Source organism: Phasianus colchicus, chromosome 7 (assembly GCF_987193195.1).
Source record: "Phasianus colchicus chromosome 7, bPhaCol1.hap1.1, whole genome shotgun sequence".
Taxonomy (NCBI): domain Eukaryota; kingdom Metazoa; phylum Chordata; class Aves; order Galliformes; family Phasianidae; genus Phasianus; species Phasianus colchicus.
This window is the reverse complement of record NC_143442.1, coordinates 31,758,027-31,769,510: the sequence shown is the minus strand read 5'-3', so window position 1 is coordinate 31,769,510 and position 11,484 is coordinate 31,758,027. Positions and strand designations below refer to the sequence as shown.

The 11,484-nt window shown below is 37.4% G+C and overlaps 1 long non-coding RNA gene across 1 annotated transcript in view; it reads left to right on the top strand.

Moving 5' to 3' along the window:
• The first annotated feature begins 4,231 nt into the window (after positions 1-4,231).
• LOC149917304 (uncharacterized) overlaps positions 4,232-11,484 on the top strand; it is a 67,901-nt gene continuing 60,648 nt past the window's right edge. Inside the window, exon 1 of the long non-coding RNA XR_016468429.1 lies at positions 4,232-5,024. This is a non-coding gene — a long non-coding RNA (uncharacterized LOC149917304). The remainder of the gene's footprint in view (positions 5,025-11,484) is intronic.

Genomic DNA, 11,484 nt, shown 5'->3' with positions numbered 1-11,484 from the left:
GAAATAATGCACTCTTGAAATATATTTTACCTGGCCAACTTAAAATGCTATAGCATATCTTATCAGCTACAAGCTAAGAGCTGCTTACAGGCAGTGTCACTGCAACGCAGCTCTTTGTAGAATAGCAGAGGAGGATGATAACAGCAAAGGGGATTTGGTGTGTCAGAGCAGCTTCAGACATTCAATACATAAAGGTTAAGTCCTACTCTTAAGCAAAAACAATAGAAATCTCTCAGTAAAACAGAAAAAAGATCTAGTGTTGCACAAAAGAATAAAAACTGCTTCCATATTTGAGGTATTAATGATTTATGCAAGTGAGAGGAAAGAAAGCTTGCTGTCTCCTCCCTACTGGGGCCTTTGATTTGAAATTTACATACCCAAGTTGCCCCACAAAACTAATATATATCTCAATATTTGCATTAGAGATGTATTTTGCAAGGGTAGACTTGGTAGGAATATTTGGTGGGTTGAGATTTCAGTGATTAATACAAGCGAGAAGTTAGTAATATTTTCCTTATTTCTTTCTCCCCTTTTTAGTAATCTGGATGAACTACTGTGTATATTCTTTTCCCAAGGATAAGGAGTGTAAGCTTTGCAGTAGGAGAGAATCTCTGCAGTATACTCTAAAAGCAAAGAGTGAATGATTAGGGTTTCTGAAGTGATTGTTGCAGCTATGATTTCTTGCTAGATTTCAACTGGTCTTTCTACCAGCAGCTTGGTTTTGGATGAAGACCTTGGCAAAAAGATTCCCAGGTTGGGAAAGAACTTTATGAAATGTGGGGAAAAAGGAAAAGGAAAAACAAAAAAAGGCATTAGGATTTAAGACACCAGTGCTGTTTGGGTGATCTTACTACACTTGCATGTTTTTTGGTCAGATGTTTTCTGCCCACTAGAAATCAGAGGGAGAAATGGATGTTGCTTTGTGAGTGACAGTGGATTCAAAAGTCTAATTCATAGCACTCTAAAAATTACTTTATTGACTTTGAGATTTAGGCCCTATTAATAGCAGTGATGTTAGATTGATTTTGAACTGCATGCCCTATATCATACACAAGAGAGAAGAAATTGAATCAGATAATCAAAGCTGTCTTTTTTTTTTTTAAGAAAAATAGATTACTGTGGGAGTGATAATTAGGGTCTCTGCTGTTGTATTGAAACAAACTAACATTTTTCCCATGTCATCTAAATGGTGAGCATCTATCCATATCCTTTAGAGTGTATTTTAGTAATGTCATTTAGAATTTTTTCATCAGGTGTTGGCAATGTAAGCTCCTGTTCTGCTTCTGCATCACCACTTAGGGCTCTTGAAACTGAATTCTTTTATGAACTGAATGCTTTCATTGAGTTAGAGTTGCAATATGCAAAAACAAATGTTGAAGGAAAGTAGTAGCATACATTGTGTCAAGCTGACTTCAAACAAAAAGTAATAGTCAATTTGCTTGGATGGTCTTGTTTGATAACACTTAATTTTGGGAAACTTTCATTGTATTGTGCTTGATGGAAATGATAAGTTTATGAGTTATGTTGAGAAGTGAAATGTACTCTTAGCCTACATCAGAAGATACATATTCAATTAATTCATAATCAATTGTAGTTTCTAATCATAGATCCTTTATCACTAGGTGCAACTATACTTCAAAAAAGTGATGCTTGCATGTCTAGCCTGTCATGTTGTCCCATGTCCCAATGAATGAATGAACAGTACCTTCTTAAGTTGAGGGAGGGGAGATTTAGGTTGGACGTCGGGGGTGATTCTGTTATTCTTTCATTTGGAGACAGGAAGAGAGTACTTGTATTCATGGGAACATCAGTTAATCAAAACGAAGTGCTCATTTATTCAATTTTAAGAAGTTGATATTGTGTTCACAGAACAGAAAATCTGTAATTCAAAGTATCATGTATGCCATACTGTCTCTTGTCTCTCTTAATTGGTTTGCAAATACTGTCTACTGTGAGTGTCATTCTGGCTTTGTCAATGTGCTGTTGTCCATCTGGGTTTCAGTGTTACTTTGTGTTAATGCAGTTCAGGACCTGAGCAGGCTCTGCAAATTCCCCAGATATGCTGAAACTGGTAAGCTGTCCTGGCATGGAACGTGCAGGGGTGTGAGGCAGAGAGGCCCAGTTCTTTGTGGGCAGTGAGTGTCTAGATTTGATTTATGCCAGTTGCAATCTAACCCAAGTAATGGAACAGTAATCATATAAAACCATCAAGGTAAGTGATATCATGCTTTTATAGTAGATAAATATATTTTTCATCTATATATCACTATTTAATTATTCATGCATGCTAATATGTTTATGTCCTGCTTTGTCCTAAGAAAATTAGAGCAAAAAGCAAGTGGAGGAAAAAAAAGGATGCAAAAAAAAAAGAGGAGGAAGGTGGTACTGGGACTGTTATAATTTCCAGGGAGGGACTGTCATGGGGAGACAGACAACTGGGCACCCAGCACTGTTTTGGTTGTTTACACTGAATTGCCTATCCTTTAAATTGGTGTTCAAATAAAGCATTTTCTACTAATATCTTCTCATATCGATAAGTAAAATCTTGGGTTATTTTATACCTTAATGCTATTGAAATGAGCTGGTGAGTACAGCTGAAGTATCTATTCCTATTTAAACTACAGGACAGTTAGAAATCCATCTTGGTTTCTTGGCTATGATTAGTTTGGGTTCATTTTCAGCTTGAGGATATGTCCTAATTCATGGAAAAACATGAAAGTTCTTATGAAATGCCTGCTTAACAAGTTATTTCAGGATACGTTCCATCTAAACCACGTGCTGTAGAATACCACTGACTCAGGTGCAGGCTTTGCAAGGAGCGTGAAGCTTAGGTAATGCGTTGATGCCTTACAGAATAGTAAAATGTTGCAAATCAAATCAGAAATACTATGAAAATATAATTATTTGGTTCACAGGAAAATACATTAAAATTACTTGTATTTATGCTTACTGTGCTAATGTAACTATGTATTAGACATACTGTGCAAAGCCTGCATATGCCTATATGCATCCATATACAAAGTGCACCTGTTTTGTGGTTTTACAACATGAAAGTATGCAAAGTAATGTACACAAAGCAGGGACTTGACTGCAATCTGTAGTGAGAATTAGAAAAGATATTTTATATTGAAACTCAAGGTGTGCTTTTTCTTATCTGAATGTGGAATGTCAAACTTGTTTTAATTCCGTTGCTTAAGCAATATGACAGCACCTGATCTGAATGGAGTGGGATATGTTTTCAAGTTAATACTTCTGAAGATGCATTCAGTAACAGCTTAAACTAAGCAAACTTAGGATGTAGAAGTAAACTCTATTTCATCATTAGCTTTTCATGGTTCATTAGTTCTAACATTGGAAATTGGAATGCCACCTGGGTAAGAATGCATTAGATTATTTTCTGCAGTGCTGTCTATCTTGATATAATGCTGACTCTGTTATTCTTGCGTTTAATGTATTCAAGTTGGCATGGCTGTGAAAGGCATAATTCTCATTACATGTGCTAAGCCAAGCAGCAAGGGAAACAAGCCTGACTAAGTGCTTGGATTTCAACCAATGGTGCAGCAAACTGATCTGGTTCTGAAAATGAAAACTATTCCTGTATTTTCATCAGCTGGAAATACTGAGAGCTTTAACAAATAGTTTTAAAGCAACAACAAAAATGAGGACGGGGTTTTAGAAAAGTAATGCTTTTCAGTTTAAAAACATCAAAATAAAAATTATTGTGAATAATATGGGTTCTTGTTACTAATGACAATTGGTTATTTTTACAGTGAAGGACATCATGTGCAGCACTTGTATTTTGAGAGTTGATGCAGTCCTTGGCAGCAGTAAACAATAAAAATGGATAGGAATTTTCAGTACTGGTAGCTGCTTCAAGAACTCCTGTAGGTCAGTTTTTCAGAATGCTTTAAAGCTAAGGAATTTGCATCAGCAGAGTTCCAGTTGTCCTTGAGAGCCTGATGGCAACTTTGAACTCCTTGCTTTCACCGCAGTGTGTAATTGTCCCACTGTATTGGTGGGCTGGCAGTGCTCTCAGTAAGAGTACTGCTCTGTTCTTGGAAACAAATGATTCTCTCCTACACAGCTGAGCTTCTTCCATAGCTTTGTTCTTTTCTAAATACCTGCAGAGTTCACGGCTATTTATTAGCACATGTGACAGCTTGAAACGGCTCTTGTCAACAATTACCATTTAGATAAGTGGCAGTCTTTGGTGGTGGTGCAGTAACAAACATGATCTCTAAAGATACTTAGTCTGAAAACATATGGAATTGACAGCTACTGTCCAGCATATGTTAACAGATACTTCTACATGTAGAACGTAGAAAGTATGTGTCTCCATTCTGGTAATAACAGCCACCTCTCTGTTTCGTCTGTGAATCTGCAAGAAACTCAGTCTTACTTCCCAGATGTAAGCAATTTTTTTGTAAATTTCAATTTTAGATTTTTTTAATTTTAAATACTCCAACAAACTTCTATCCATCTACTATAATGTGAACCTGTTTATGTCTTGGTGAAATGAGCCTCAAATCCTCAATTCTTCTCTTGCTTTTTGCAGTCTCTTGACAATGACTTCAAGTTGTTTGTAGTTAATTCTAGGGCAGATAAATACACTGCATGTGTGGATGAAGAATTTGCATACTTAGTAGAGTATCTGTCCATTTGAAGCAGGTAAAGCAATTAAAATAGTCTAACCATTATAATTTATGTGCATAAGAACATGCATAATGTATGTCATTTCGTGTAGATGAGGGAAGAGAAATTGCTGTGCTGGGGGTCTTGTACTCAGAAACTGGAGAGGTGAGTTATCACAAGATGTGAGAGATGATGGCAAGATTTAGGTCCGTGATTTTCCTTTTCATTTTAATTGTTGCTATTTTATGGGTCTATTTTTTTGTGACAGGGTTAGCCCTAACCAAAACCTTTGTTTGCAGGAGTAATTTAGCAGCTAGAGTAGAAGTTTGATGGACTATACTGGAGAAGAATTTGAAGTGTTCAGTGCATCTTGCTGCATCTAGCACAGTGAGGTTTGTTTTATATTTTTCTTTACCTTTAAAAAATTTCAGAACTCACTGGTGTCATGGACTGCTATATGGTATTAACAGTTCACTAGCCAAATACATAAATCTATGAGAGCTAAAGGTCTTGTGTCTCTGTAAGAGTGTCTGTATTTGGGGAGCTTTTGGGCATGAGTAGGAACACTACTGATGTAAGACCTTAATGAAAGTCCACAAATTGTTCACTAAGCTCTTCTTAAACTGAAAGAAAAGGTGACCTAACCTACTTCATGAATAAAGATTGAACTGTACTGAGCAGCATGGGAACAGGTCAAAGAAAACTATAGCTGTTGTTCTTAACCATATTAAAATACTGCCCAGTAGCACTTCATTATGCTTGCCTGTAGCCCAGGATCAGAACACTGAAACAATGTTTTTTTGTTAGTATGTTCAAACAGAGCAAAATAATATTGTAGGTGAGTTGAGAATCCGTGCTTCGTGAACACAGTCTGATTAGGAAAATACTTGAGGTAAATGTTTTTAATTTCCAGAAGTACACTTGAGTAATATGGATTATAAAGAATGTTGCTTATGGTGCTGTGTGGTTTTCACTTAGCTTTGTTTTAGAGTAGTGGTCTTCTAAAGGACAATATAACAAAAATATTGATGAAACAGAGTGACTGCTTAGGTTTAACAGATATTGTTTGTTTGACAGCCAGACTGGGGGCATAGTTTAGCCTTTATGGTAACACTGTACACTGAATATATGATGTGTTCAGATGTAAGTTTAGTTCTTGTGACTGGAGTATTTTGTTTTAATGAAACATGAATTTAATATGCATTTTCATTAACTGACACTACAGTTCTTTATTACTAATGAAACAATCTTGAAGAGCTGCATTTTACTACTTGTTCCCTGCTATTTTGAGGAGCAGGTAACCTTAGAGTAGTTAATTTATTGCTTTGGTAGAAAAAGATTACACTGTGTAGAAGAAAATCTGTTTGCTTTTCTGCATGGAATGTAGAAGATAAGTTAATATAACAGGAAAACAGACTTAATGTAGGAGGACAAGTTTTATATGTGCCACACAAGGCAGCCCCATTGTACTGGTCTGAATTATGATTACCTAAAACGAATGGGGCTTACCTTTGTGGTACTTCTTGAAAGTGTGGCAAACTCATTGGAAATGCTATCAGGAGGACTGTGAAAACCAGAAATATGAACTAAGTGTGGCTTGTTACTGCCTCTCCACAGGTGCCAATTAGGATTTTTACAAGAAGTCTCTTAGCTTTTGCCCTGTGATATAGCTTTAGGATTAGATTCTGCAAAATTCAGAGTAATCCCTGGAATTGCTAAGAAAACTTCTCCTACATAAGTTTTGTCTGAATCACCTCTTGAGAGCTAACAATTTCCAGAGATAGTTCAGGTTTTTCTATGAATTCTGAGATAATCAGCCTCTTCCTCCTCCTGTTTGAGAAGGGATTAAAGGTCTAGTTTTGTTCTTATGAATGTTACTGATAATTGCATCACCCTCTGATTGCTGTTTAGCTGCTGCTTGCAATGATAAGATACTTGAACTTCAGAAATGTTGCTAATGACCTTCAGTATACTCTTTCTTGACTCTGTAGTGAAATAAACACTTCATACGTAGTGGATCAAAGATGATAAGCATTGCTAAAGCTAGGCTGAGTGTTACAGAACTCATCTGTTCTTTATGTATGTGTTTGTTCTTAAGAATGGTGTATGGTGAAGAGCTGTGAACACAAAACAATTGAGTTAGAGCGGAGTATCCTTGGCTCAACAGCTGTACGTTGACATGTTTGAGAGGAACAAAACCTTGCAGAGACATGCCAGGAAATATAAGGTACTAAACTTGTACAAGTAAACAGTTATATTTGTGGGACTGCTGCTCGTATGGTTCTCAGACTAAGTAAGGTATGAGCAGCAAAACTGTGCTTATCAGTGGTGAAGTGCCTTTAGTCTTCCTTTTGGATCACTAGTGAAGAAGGGAAGTTATGGTCCATATAACCAGCTTGGTTAGTGCTGTGTCAGAATAACAAAGGTGAATGTCAACAGCAAAACTATCAGTGTTTTTCACATTGCTAAATCTAACTGGGCAGAAAATATGCAGTGTGCCTTGGGGATAACCAACTCCAGCAACTGCAAACTTAGAGTTTGTGGAATGATGGCAGATTCAATCCCACAGTCATTCTTGACAAAGCATTCTCTCAAGCATGTAAACAGACACTCAAACACTTGTTCTGCAATTGCAGGGGGGAGAAAAAAAGATTTTCTTTTAAGCTTGCAAAAACAAGCGCCTATAAGATACTCTTCTTAGAACTTGACATAATTTCATTATTTTTTCACATTAAGAATAACGTGATTATAATAAAGCTATGGAAACAATCAGCTTGAAAATTGTGGGCACCTACTCTTTTGTTTGCTATAATCTCTACTGTTTGATGAAGATTAATCAATTCTCTCTATGTTCTTTGCTGCAGACATAAAGGCTAGGGAAGCCTCTTAATCTATGTCTAAAGTACCGTTGCTATTACTGAAATTGAATTCTCTGTGACCTGTCACCAAATAGATGCAATAGACTCATTCTTTTTCACTTCATAAGTATAGCTTTCCCATTAGCTAAACTGGCCAAATGCTTTGTTGTGTTAATTTACTTAATAAGGACTCTGAGTGAACTCCTTTCCATGTATTCTCTTCTGTCAGTCTATACAGGAACTGGGTGGGGGTGGGAGGTACTGGACATTTGTGCGGATGGCAGAGTTAGTTACATGCAGAGATCTCAGTTTAAGAAGGGTTAAAGCAGACTGGGGGATACTGAGGAATAACTTGGCATCTTCTCTTAAGAATTTTTTTGCAGCAAAACTCAGTTTTAAGAATTTAAAATTTTTAATATTTTGGCATAAATTCACCCTGGAAAAACTGGAACCTCCCTCAATTTTAAGCTCCAAGATGACTAAGTTATTTACTTGAGATATACCTCATTGCTAAATTCCTAAGAGCTATAAATACAAAATGCTGCGGTTTGCTTATGTTTTCTCTAGAAAAAGTATATAAATAAGAACTTGATTATTTATTCTGTAGACTAATTTCAGCTATTTTTTTTCAGGAATATACTTAGATCAGGGATCTATATCAGTTTAAGAAAAAACTCCTCCCCTATGACACTGTGTGATGTGTTTCATCCTTGCTGTTTTAGGATAGCATCACTGTGTCTGTAAGTTGCATTTGTTCTTGAGATCCTTTGAACTTTGTTATAAAGATTGTTATTTTTCCAAACAGCATTTAGAAGGAGGACAGTAGTGTGTGCATCTGTGTTCTCACTGTAAAACCAAGCAATTCTTGAAGTCCTGAGGAGAGTGACAGAGTAAGCAAGGGCTGACTCTCAGGTCACTGCAAATGATGAGAGCCCTGAAGCAGTGTGGCAATCTGGCAAGAGTAATTTTTCTAATAGCAGTGATGAAGTCTTAAGAAATATGTATTTCTTAAAAAAAAATAAGCGTTGAAAACCTCTTTTGCTAACTGGTTAAAATTAACACAAAAATACTGAGGCAGACATGGTGCTGGAGGCAATAAAGTCTTCTGCAGTGTAGTTTCACTGTGTATATTTCACAGAAATATATATCTGTGTAGAAGAGACTTGCCACTAGGAGTCTGTTTGTCAGACTTTTTGAGATGAAGAGGCTTTTTTAGCTACAGAAGGACCTCGGGAAGGGGCTGTTGATGGTGAAATAGTACTCTTTTCTCTTTTTGTATTTATTGGAGTTTTCAGGTCCATCACTCTGCAACTGAAGAGCTCATGCTTCATGCCTTCCAAACAGACTATAAACAGCAGTAGCCCATTGAGCTAATTGTTTGCTTGTTCGAGTGCTTGGAAACAATAAAATGAAGAGAGAAATAGAAAGAGGCAGGCTGCCTTCTTAACAGACTCCCAGAAGTAAGAGTCATTTTCTGTGCACTGAAAAAGCCTGCAGCCCAACTCTCTCTTGTCTGAATGTGACATATTAGTCTCAGAGTTCCTTAGGAAAGAGGAAAATTACTAGCCAGTGGGGCCATTTATTTTTGTTTCTGTGTGTTTAAGTAAAACAAAACAAAAAACAGTAGCTATTGCCTGGATCAAAATGAGTGGTTCACTGTAGGTTTTTTTCCATCACTCCTGACTCAGGGTACAAATAACCATAGTGAAGTTCTAAGGATGCTGTTCTGAATTTGGTTTCCCTCCAGTTAGAATACTAAACTTTGAAACTGCTAAGTAATTGTAAATATACAACTCCACAAAAACAAACAAAAAGGCACTCCAGAAACACCAAATGAAACAACAGATTAGTGATTAATTTTTTGTTATTTCTTCATCACACAAGGACACAGCTGCATATATAACAGCAGAGATTCCATGCTATTTTTTTCCTGACTTTGGACTAGATGATCTCCAGACGTCCCTTCAAAATCCTGTGAGTCTGTGATTGTTCTTCTTTACAAAGCAACTTGCAAGTAAAAGAGGCCGATACAATTCAAATTTCATGTGATGTGTTGGATATCAGTGCAATGGCCGAGAAGGCATTCAACTCTATTTATGAACTCTTAGAACTGAAGGAAAGGCTGTCTGAGAAGTCTGGTCCTGCTCTTCCAAAGCTTCCTGTGCAAATCCACTGGTGCCTAGAGACAACAGAGAAGATCTTTGGTTAGGGCTTGATGGCTACTCATAAGTGGTTTTAATCCTGGCAACCAGACTGTAATTATGTTTGTCCTGTTTTTAGTAATTGTAATCTCTAAGCAGCCTTGAGGTCCAATGAGTCAAGGATAATTCTCACCGTACAATGGTGTTACTACCATTCAGCTAAGCTTTTCTGTCCCCACTGCAGGCATATGACCTGCTTCAAAAGGGATGAGCCAAAGCTCTGCCCTGGGGAGGGGTGGTATGGGTAGCTGGGGGCTCTAACAGCTGGGCTCACTGGATGTCTGTTATTAGATTTTTTTTTCTCCTCAGTGCATACTTTATTTTTCCTGCTGAGCACATGGTGAAATGCTGTGTTTTTAATGTGAAGGTGACAATGATAAATAAAAATAAAAACATGAAAGGTACATGTATTTTATCTGCAGTGTGCAAAGAGGTTAAGCTATAACACAGATCTTGATTCTAAAGGATATTTGGATGAGACTTCAGCAACAATTGTTCTTAAAGAAATGGTAGTTTGGAAGGATTCTGTTTTGTGCAGTGTTTTTTTTCTAGTATTAACTATTTCAGCAAGTAGGGGAGAAGAAAACAGGATGGAAATGCTGTGATGGGCAGTCTTTTAGCCTTGTCTTTCCTATTCCTTATGTGCTTATCTGTCTGTGTTAAAATGATCTGATCTGGGATTCACCTAGCTGTAAATTTCCACAAACAAATGAAAAGCCTCACGCAAACATAATTTCCTTAATAGCTTAACTTTCATCTGCTTTTACTTATCCAGCTTTCTCATAATTAGCAGAGAATTCCCCTGCTTAGTGTATACATGAAGGCAGTGTGCAGGATTTATATTGGTCTGTTCGGAAACCTGGTGTGAAGTCTCTGAGTCCTTTCACGACTCAGTAGAGCAAAGTGGCTTTTGTGGAATTATTGCTGTGAATGAGACAAGAATCAAACCTGCTATCAGGAGAATTAGATCTGGAAACAGGTTTCACTATGACCTTGCATATTTCTATTTGCAAAGTCTGGTCTAAGCATAGTTAAAACCCCTCTCTAAGGGCTGAGTTATCCTCCTAGATGTATGTGAACAGCAGTGCATATGTATCCAAAGGCTCATTTAATCCCTGGGGGAGTTATGTCTGTTTTTGAATTTTGGGATATTTTTTTGTTTTGTAAAGATACTGAAAAAGGGAATTTCCTGCTGTGGAAGACCAGCTTCTCCTTGGCTGCTTATACTGGCTTGTAAGCTCTGTAGTAAGAGCAAATAGAAACCTTTAATGCATTCCACACAAAACAAAGCTTTTTAATGCAGTCATAAATGAGCAAGTATGTAATCTGCAGCATTCTGTAATTCCTGTATTGTTGGTGTTGCTACAGAAAGCATTAATTGTTCTTTAATTATTTTAAAATCAGGCCCAGTAACGAGTGGGAAGAGCACTGCCTGAATACACAAATGTGCCATCCCCAGGTACCTGTGTTTTGGGAGCGCAGTTAGCTATCAGATGTGGGGTACCACAGGGTGCTTGGTAAGGTGTTTGCAGTGTGATAAGAACACGTTTGTTCTGGAGGGGAGCCAGCTTCCAGAGGTCCGACTGCACGTGCAGGAGACTCTTGGTGCGTACAGATGAGAGACAAAGTCTAACTACTTAAGGGGCTGAGCTGGAATAATTGTCAGAACTTAAGCAACGTGGTCTAGTGGGAGGTGTTCCTGCCTATAGCAGGGGGTAGAAACTAGATCATCTTAAAGGTCCTTTCCAACCCAAACCATTCTATGATTCTCCTTCCTATTCTGTCTTCTCCCT